Source organism: Petaurus breviceps, unplaced genomic scaffold (genome assembly GCF_028583685.1).
Source record: "Petaurus breviceps papuanus isolate PSGF00001 unplaced genomic scaffold, PetGlider_PUasm1.0 90535, whole genome shotgun sequence".
In the NCBI taxonomy this organism is placed as follows: domain Eukaryota; kingdom Metazoa; phylum Chordata; class Mammalia; order Diprotodontia; family Petauridae; genus Petaurus; species Petaurus breviceps.
The window spans coordinates 3,741,722-3,750,297 of record NW_027187270.1 but is presented as its reverse complement, the minus strand read 5'-3'; the positions used below and the strand labels follow the sequence as shown (position 1 = coordinate 3,750,297).

At 42.6% G+C, this 8,576-nt stretch overlaps 1 protein-coding gene across 1 annotated transcript in view; it reads left to right on the top strand.

Annotated features, from left to right (window-relative positions):
* LOC138142147 (actin-binding protein WASF3-like) overlaps nucleotides 1-8,576 on the top strand; it is a 177,831-nt gene that overhangs the window by 2,097 nt on the left and 167,158 nt on the right. The window contains exon 2 of the mRNA XM_069063125.1: nucleotides 6,226-6,360. The gene's annotated coding sequence lies outside the window, so the exon portion shown is untranslated. The remainder of the gene's footprint in view (nucleotides 1-6,225; nucleotides 6,361-8,576) is intronic.

The following is an 8,576-nucleotide window of genomic DNA, read 5'->3' as shown; positions in this document are numbered from 1 at the left end:
CGCTAGCTTGGCTTCCGCTTCCTCTTGCTCCGCCCCTTCCTGCTACATCAGCAAGTCCAACGGGGCATGGAAGATCTTTAAATCCCATAACCCTTACATTCGGCCCCAAGATCTTTCATGTCCCTTACTTGACAAAAATACAGTAGGAATAACTGGTGTCAACAAAATTTCACAACAATATAACAAGAATAGCACACAATAAACACAGAAAACCATATTTTAGGGTGGCGCTTGAGTACAAGCTCCCCATCATTCCCCCCACCCCGAACAAATGGGGCCCCAAAATCTTGTGGTAAGGGGTGAAGATCTCTTCTTCTATGGCTACTTGCTGCTGAAATCAGATGTAGAGCTGTCCCTGTCCTAAGGGGTCCCATTTGAGAGGTCAGTTCTTAATATGCTTGATGCCAGGTCCAAGGGTGACACATCACAGTTGCAGACAGGGGGTGACATCCAGCTTAAGCTATCAGGCATCTACAGATGGAGGGTACCAAGCCTGTGGAAACAAATCTAACAAACAAGGTGAACAAACAAAAAATCAAGAAAAAGCAAAGAGACAATAACCAGACTATCTTAGCCTCACTCACGGTAGAATAAATGAGTTAAGGGTACAATTTTGTAATCATCTTCTCCAGAATAAACAATAGTTACAGTGTTATCCCTCCCATATGCTATAATCTCTGCAGCCTTTGGAAGATCATCTGGCTTCCGTTTTATCCATACTTTAGCTCCTGATTTTATTCTATCAGTAGAACCAAATCCTTCAGTTCCTGTGACAGTTATTTTGGAAGGAGGGTCAGTTTTTACAAGTGGCATTGTTTTACAAGGAACAATAATCACTTGAACTATCCTATCATTCTTGTGAATCTGTATGGGCCTTTCACTTAAATTCTGGAATGTTACAACAATTTCTCCTTGATAATTAGAATCTATTACTCCAGCCAATACATGTATTCCTTGAGCTGCTAATCCTGATTTGGGTAAAATCTGTCCAAAGTGATTTTTAGGGATTCTTATTCATATCCCAGTGGAGATTTTTCTTATTTCTTTTCTGTCCAACCAAAAGTCCTCTAAACAATGTAAATCATACCCCATTGAACCAGGTGGTCCTGGGTACGGTGCTGGGACATCTGGCCTCAAGGTCCAATACTCAATAATTGGGATCTTGTGTGTTTGTTGTTTTCTAATTTGCAGATTGGGGGTCATCATTCTGGCTAGAGGTGTACTTCCTCCCAATGGTCTATTATTCAAATTACGCAAAGCCATGAACAAATTATCCTTCCAATGTTGATATGAATTATTGGAACTTAACTTCCTCAACTGTTCTTTCAGTAATCCATTCATTCTTTCAATCAACCCAGATGCTTCTGGATAATATGGAATATGATATATCCATTCTATATTGTTTAGTATACAATACTTCTTCATTTCATTGCCTTTGAAATGTGACCCGTTGTCACTTTGAATCTGCATTGGGGTTCCATAATATAGACTTATGAGATCTAGAGTTTTACAAGTGTTTTTCTGGGTTGCATTCTTATAAGGACAAGCTACTAGTACACCTGAATAGGTATCAACACAAGTACATATAAATCTGCATCCTTTATCCAGTGGTAGTGGACCAATATAATCTATTTGCCAGATTTGGGCTGGGACTTTTCCTCTTGCTATCTCTCCAGTTACTACCTGAGGAACAGTTCGCTCCTTTTCCAATTGACATATATGACATTCTTCTGCTATCTGTTTTAACAGTGAATGAGAGATACTAATACCTCGATCTTGTGCCCACTGGTGTGTGGCCTAGACCCCCAAATGGCCTGCTGTTTGGTGGAACCATTTTGCTAATACCGGATCATCAGTTGTTGTCAAAGTAGGGACAATATGTTCAGTAGCAATCTTTGCCAGTCGATCAGCATGAGCATTGTACTCACGTTCTGGTGTGGTGGGGGCCACGTGAGCATCTACATGAAAAACTGACAAGTCAGTGACCAAAGACATGTTCCAGATATCTTCCCATAATTCTTTGCCCCAGACTTGTTTCCCATGAATTTCTCAATTTTCATTTTTCCACATGGGCATCTATGTAGCTAACCCATTAGCTACCGCCCATGAATCAGTGAATATATGACACTGTCCTCCTTGTTCTATTTTGATGGCTTGATATACTGCCATAAGTTCAGCATATTGGCTACTTGCACCTATCCCAGTACTTTCCAAAGTCCTTCTAGTACATGGGTTATAGGCCACTGCTTTCCAATGTCTTTTTTGCCCCAAATATTTTGCTGTCCCATCAGTAAACCATGCATGACTCTTTTGTTCCTCAGTTAATACATCATATCCCTCATTCCACTTTACAGTGGACTTTACCAACTGTTTGCTTTTGGTGTGTCATTCCTCTCAATTTCTATGTTTGCTACAGATTCATGTAGAGCAGAGACTCCGCTTTTGCCTGTTTTCGCTCTATTTTGAATATACCACTTCCATTTGATTATACTAGCCTCTTGGGCATGTCCAATTCTGTGAGAAGCTGGGGTACTCATTACCCAGGTCATAATTGGGATTCCAGGTCTTAATATCACTTCATGGCCCAGAGTCAGTTGTTCAGTCTCCACCAAAGCCCAATATGCAGCTAACAACTGCTTTTCAAAAGGTGTATACTGGACTCCAGATGAAGGGAGTTTCCTACACCAAAATCCCAAAGGTACATTTCGGCTTTGTTGTTTTTGCCATAAGCTCCAGTTTGCATAATCATCTTGTACAGTCACTTGCAATTCCACTGGACCATTTTGCATGGGCCACAAATCTAGGGCCAATTGTATGGCAGCCTTGGCTTCTTCAAAAGCTTTACTCTGCTCAAGTCCCCAATCGAATTCATATTTCTTCCGTGTGACTCTATATAAAGGTTTTAAAATCTGTCCCAAATGTGGAATGTGGTGCCTCCAGTATCCAAACAATCCTATGAACTTTTGGGCCTCCTTCTTATTGGTAGGGGTAGGAAAATCCTGAATCTTTTGTCGGGCTTGAGGAAGAATCTCCCTTAGCCCCTTGTTCCATTGTATACCCCAAAATTTCACATTTTGAGCTGGTCCTTGAACCTTTGCAGGGTTAATTTCCCACCCTTTACTTTTCATATGCTCAATTAGAAGGGTCAAACTCCTTTCCACTACTTTCGCATCTTTTCCCTGTATCATGATATCATCAATGTAGTGGGTAAGCTGTACACCAGGTAGCTTTAATTCATCCAACTGTTCAGCCACAATCCTGTGACAAATAGTGGGGCTATGTATGTACCCTTGTGGCAAGCGGGTGAAAGTATATTGTCTACCCTGCCAAGTGAAAGCGAAGTGGTCCCATTGTTTAGGGTCTATTGGGATGGTGAAGAAGGCATTTGCCAAGTCAATAACTGCATACCAAGTCCCATCATATTTCTGGATCCTTTCTATTAAGGTGATGGTATCTGGAACAGCAGCATACAAAGAAGGAGTCACCTTATTCAACTGTCTATAATCCACAGTCATTCTCCATGTCCCATCTGGGTCGCCAAATGTATCAGCAATGCCATATTCACAATGCCTATAGAGATTACAAATATGCTGATATAATTATCCATTACAAAATACGTCATGTTTGCCATATGAGGAAATAAACTAGAAAATTTATTAAGATACCAAAAGACTGAGTCCCAAAACCAGAAAGTGAAAGCCATCAGAGTAGTTATGATATTGGCACAGGTAGATAAAGTAGAAAGCACCCACATTCTCAAGCCTTTAAAACAGAACAGGCTACCTCAGGCAAAGGTCCTCCTCTCCCCACTCACAGCAACCACCCAGCGTCCTGGAAGCGCGCTCCCAGCAGCTCCGGCCCCTGGCAGTCCTCAGCAGGAGTCCTTAGCAGAAAGTCCTTAGCAGTCCTAACTCAAAAAGGGCTTCGCGCTGCCACTGCCTCTGCTGCTGCCGCCGTCACCACCACCGCCAGCCAACGCAGGAACGCTAGCTTGGCTTCCGCTTCCTCTTGCTCCGCCCCTTCCTGCTACAATCAGCAAGTCCAACGGGGCATGGAAGATCTTTAAATCCCCTAACCCTTACAGGGGGGACAGTGCATTCAGAGGGTACCGTAATGTAGCGTGTAGCGCAGGGGATCACCTTCACTACAGTAGCAATCTCAATAGGGTTTATTTTCGGGGGAGGGCTTATTTTCGAGGAATCTTACACAGTAAGGGGAGGGCTTATTTTCGGGATAGGTGTTATTATCGGGGAAACACGGTAAATAAGAATAAACTCCCCTAATAACTATGAAATCCTTGCTATCTACTTTTTAAAGATTTTAGCAGAGCAATAACTTAGTTTCTCTATTCCTTCTGATCTTTCTGTGTACTTTTGTTAATTTTTTTACACATCTCATCAATACTTATGTTCTAATTCTGTTTACTTTGTAGCACTTCTTTCTTTATAAAATATAAAAGGACGTGTGGTGTCTTGCAGCAGAGATTTCAAACACTTTTGCAACATTCCCTCGTGAAGCCAAAGCAGATCAAAATGTCATTGGGAAATATTTTGCAAAATAAATAAAAATACAATAGAATATAGATAATGTTGACATGTGATTACCCACAGGGATCCTTATGTGCAGTTTACTGGCTGGTTTCTATTTGGGTTTGTGATACCACTACTCCGATCTAGGTCATCGCTGGTAGGACAATCTCCTGGGCTCTTCTGACAAGCCCTGGTTGGTTCTCTATTACACTTTACATCTCCTTCAATTCTGAATCATTTGAGCTTGCCACAGGTCATGATTTGTCTCTATATGGTATATGTGTACTTCAATATTTTTGAGTCATCTTCACTTTGTCATTGTTCATGAATATTCTATTACTTTTGAGCCTCCTTTATGAAATTGTGTCAATCAATTGATAAGCTTTTATTAAGTAATTTCTATTTGCTAGCCATTGGAGAAACTACCTCTCCACTCAAGGAGTTCATGTTCTTTGGGAGAGACAATGTGTACATGAATAGGCATATACAAAACCTAGGTCAGATACAAGATAACATTACAGGGGAAGGCAGGAGCAGCTAGTAGGCAGGGCTCATGTTGAAAGAAGAATTTGAGCCATGTCCTGAAGGAAACCAAGGATTTCAAGATACAGGTAAAGCAGAAATGTATCCCAGGCATCAGGGCCAGCTAATGAAAAGAACCTGGAGATGGAGCATTGTGTATCTGGAACAGAAAGTAGGCCAATGTGGCTGAGTGCATTGGAAGAAGTAAAGACAACTGGAAAAGTAGGAAGGAGCTTGTTTTTGAAGAGATTTAAATGATAAACCGGGGAATTTATATTTGGTCCTACAGGTAATGGGCAGTGAAGTGGCACAGTGGATAGTGCACTGGGCTTAGAATCAGGAAGACTCATCTTCCTGAGTTAAATTCTGGCCTCAAACACTTACTAGCTGTGTGACCCTGGACAAATCACTTCACCCCATTTTCCTTAGTTTCCTCATCTGTAAAATGAGTTAGAAAAGGAAATGGCTAACCACTCTAGTACCTTTGCCAAGAAAACCCCAAAAAGTTTTATGAAACATTGGATACAACTAAAATGACTGAACAACAGTCTACAGGTAATAGGCAACAACTGGACTTTATAAAATATCAACTTGGCAAGTCAGATCTGTGCTTTAGGAAAGTCATGTTAGCTGCTGTGTGAAAGATAGATTGGAACAGGCAGAGTCTTGAGGCAGGAAGATGAAGTAGGAAGCTTTTGTAGTAGGCTAGGTGGGAAGGATAAGGGTCTGAACTAGGATGGTGGTTCTGTGGGTGGCCAGGAGGAGATAGATTCAAGGGATGTTGTAGAGATAGAAAGGACAAGACTTGGTAACTGATTGGATATGTGGGATAACAGTCAATCACAGATGACACTGAGATTGTGAACTTGGGCGACCTGAAGGATGCCGTGACCTTTGACTGGGCTTTGCTAGTAGCAATAACCTCTTTCAGTAGGTTGCATGGCCAGAACATCCCGTGTCTTTAACAACTTCCAGGTTGATACCTAGCCTCTTTTTTCACTCCCTTTAGAGTCCAGAGATGATGAAGGCCACATTCACTCATGACATACACTCCATTAACTAACTGGACAGGGTGAATGGCAAACTTCTAATCCCTCTTATCCTGGGGCCCTGGGAAATGGGCTTGGAGTTTTGTTTTGATTTGTTCTGTTCCATCTCTACCTTTCCATTCTAGGTACAGATGGTAGGACCCCGCTGGATCCAGGAGCTTGAGGCATGGCAACCTTGGAAGCAAGATTCCAGGACAGATGTACAGCCAGCTCAACAGGGAAGGCCTGTGAAGTCACAGTACCCAAGACTCCAGCTCAAGGTGGGCCCTGGACTTGGGATTTGTGCTATATAGGAACTGAGCTGAGCTGTGTACCTCATCTACTTCCCCTCCCCAGAGTATGAGGTGCTGCAGGGAGGTGTTGGGGGAAAAGTATATGTTTATTCCTGCTATACTTCTGAAGTAAAAATTCCTTTGTTAAAGCTAATCCTACTGAGAAATGGTTATATGGAACTGGGATATAGGGGACCCCTATAATGGAAATGCCATCAGTGGGAGCTGAAGCCAAAGGCAGAGCCATCCTAGACACTCCCAACCCCATCCAGGGTACTGGAGAATGTTGGAGGAAGGGCGGGATGTAATGTAATATATCTGGCCTTCAGGAAGTGGGGTCAAAAGTAATCACTATTACCACAATAATAAGGGAGTTTGGAATAAGAGATTTGGAGGGAAAGGTGATGAGCATTGGTTTGGACACTTAGAATTTGAGATGTCGGGGCGGCCAGGTGGCGCAGTGAGTAAGAGCGCCGGCCCCAGTGTTGGGAGACCTGGGATCAGTTCTGGCCTCAGATACTTAGCACCCACACAAAAATAACTGGCTGTGTAACCTTGAGCAAGTTACTTAACCCCAATTACTTAAAAAAAAGAATTTGAGATATCTATGGGACTTCTGGTTCAACAAAAAGCTCCTGATGTGAGACAGGAATTTAAGAGGGCTGGCTATATAAACCTTGGAGTCATGGGCATAGAGATGGTAACTGAACTCATGAGAACTGAAGTCTCCAAGTGAGAGAATGTATAGAGAAAAGAGAGTAATGCACAGGGCAGAACCTTGGGGGACACTCACAATGGTGAGTGGGACCCCAAGGATGAACCAGTGAAGGACACTTGGAGGGAACAAGAAGGTAGAAGAACCAGGAAAAAATGGTTGCAAAAATCCAGAAAGGCCAGTGTCTGAGGGGAAGCAGTTGCTAATGTCAGATGTCATGGAGATCAAGGATAAGCACTGAGAAGAGGCCATTTAATTGGACAATTTAGAAACTTTAGAGATAAAAGCTGCAGTTGCACGATGAGGTTGGAAGCTGCATTGCAGATGGTTTAGAAGACTATGTAAGTATAGGAAGTCAAGGTACAAAGTGTGGATGGCTTTTTTCAAGGAATTGAGTTGAGAAATGGAGGAATCTCTTGTTAGGATGTAAAGGTATGGTGAAGATTTTCTAGACAGAAGAGACTTGAGTATGTCTTTAGGCAATGCCATTTGATAAGTGTATGACCTTAGGAAAGTGTTTTCCCATTTTGGCATCTCTAAAGTGAAGGAGTGGGGCTAGATCCTCTGTCAGGGCTCTTCCACTGTGGCATTCTGTGGCCTAAGGTCACTCCAAGTTATGACAGTTTATGTCACATGGTCCCTTCCAACCCTGTCAATATGTGGTCACGGGTCTTCCTAGCTCTGATGTGCCATGTTTCATGCTCATAAGATCCCACTCCCTTTACCTATCACTCACTGGTGATTTGGGGGAATTGACTGGCAAGTATTTTGCTATAGGCAGAAATGGCTTTAGACAATTCCCACTGAGCCCAATCCATGACAATTTCTTAAGTATCTACTGTGGACTGTGCTAGGTGCTTCAGTTTAGTCATTCTTCAGTTGTGTCTGACTCTTTTTAACCCCATTTGTGGTTTTTTGGGCAAAGATCCTGGAATGGTTTGCCATTTCCTTCTCCAGCACATTATACATATGAGGAAACTGAGGCAAACAGGGCCAAGTGAGATGCCCAGGGTCACCCAGTTACTAAATGTCTGAGGTCTGATTTGAACTCAGTTAAATGAGTCCTCCTGACTCCAAGCTTGGTGCTCTATCTACTGCAATGCCACCTAGTGGCCCCAAGCTGCTTGGCAATTGGGGAGAAATAAAAAGATAAGATGAAACAATCTAGTTCATCAAAGAGCTTCTTTGTGTATGTCTATGCTCCACCATTGGCAATTTCTTCTCCACGAGGAAGCTAGCGTGCTCAGCAGTTGGAGAGAGTTGCCTGGGGGAATGCGCTGTTACGGTTGGCACCGGATCCAGTATGTGTCACAGATAGAACCTGGACCCAGATTTTCCTGACTTCCAGGCTTACCCACTTTGTAGTGCTGTGGCTTCATATACTAAATAAATAGGAGGTCATTTATTTGGCAAGGGGAGGGGAGCAGACCATTCCTGCAGAATGTTGTAGCATTTGAGTTGAGTCTTAAGCTACACTGACATGAGGAGG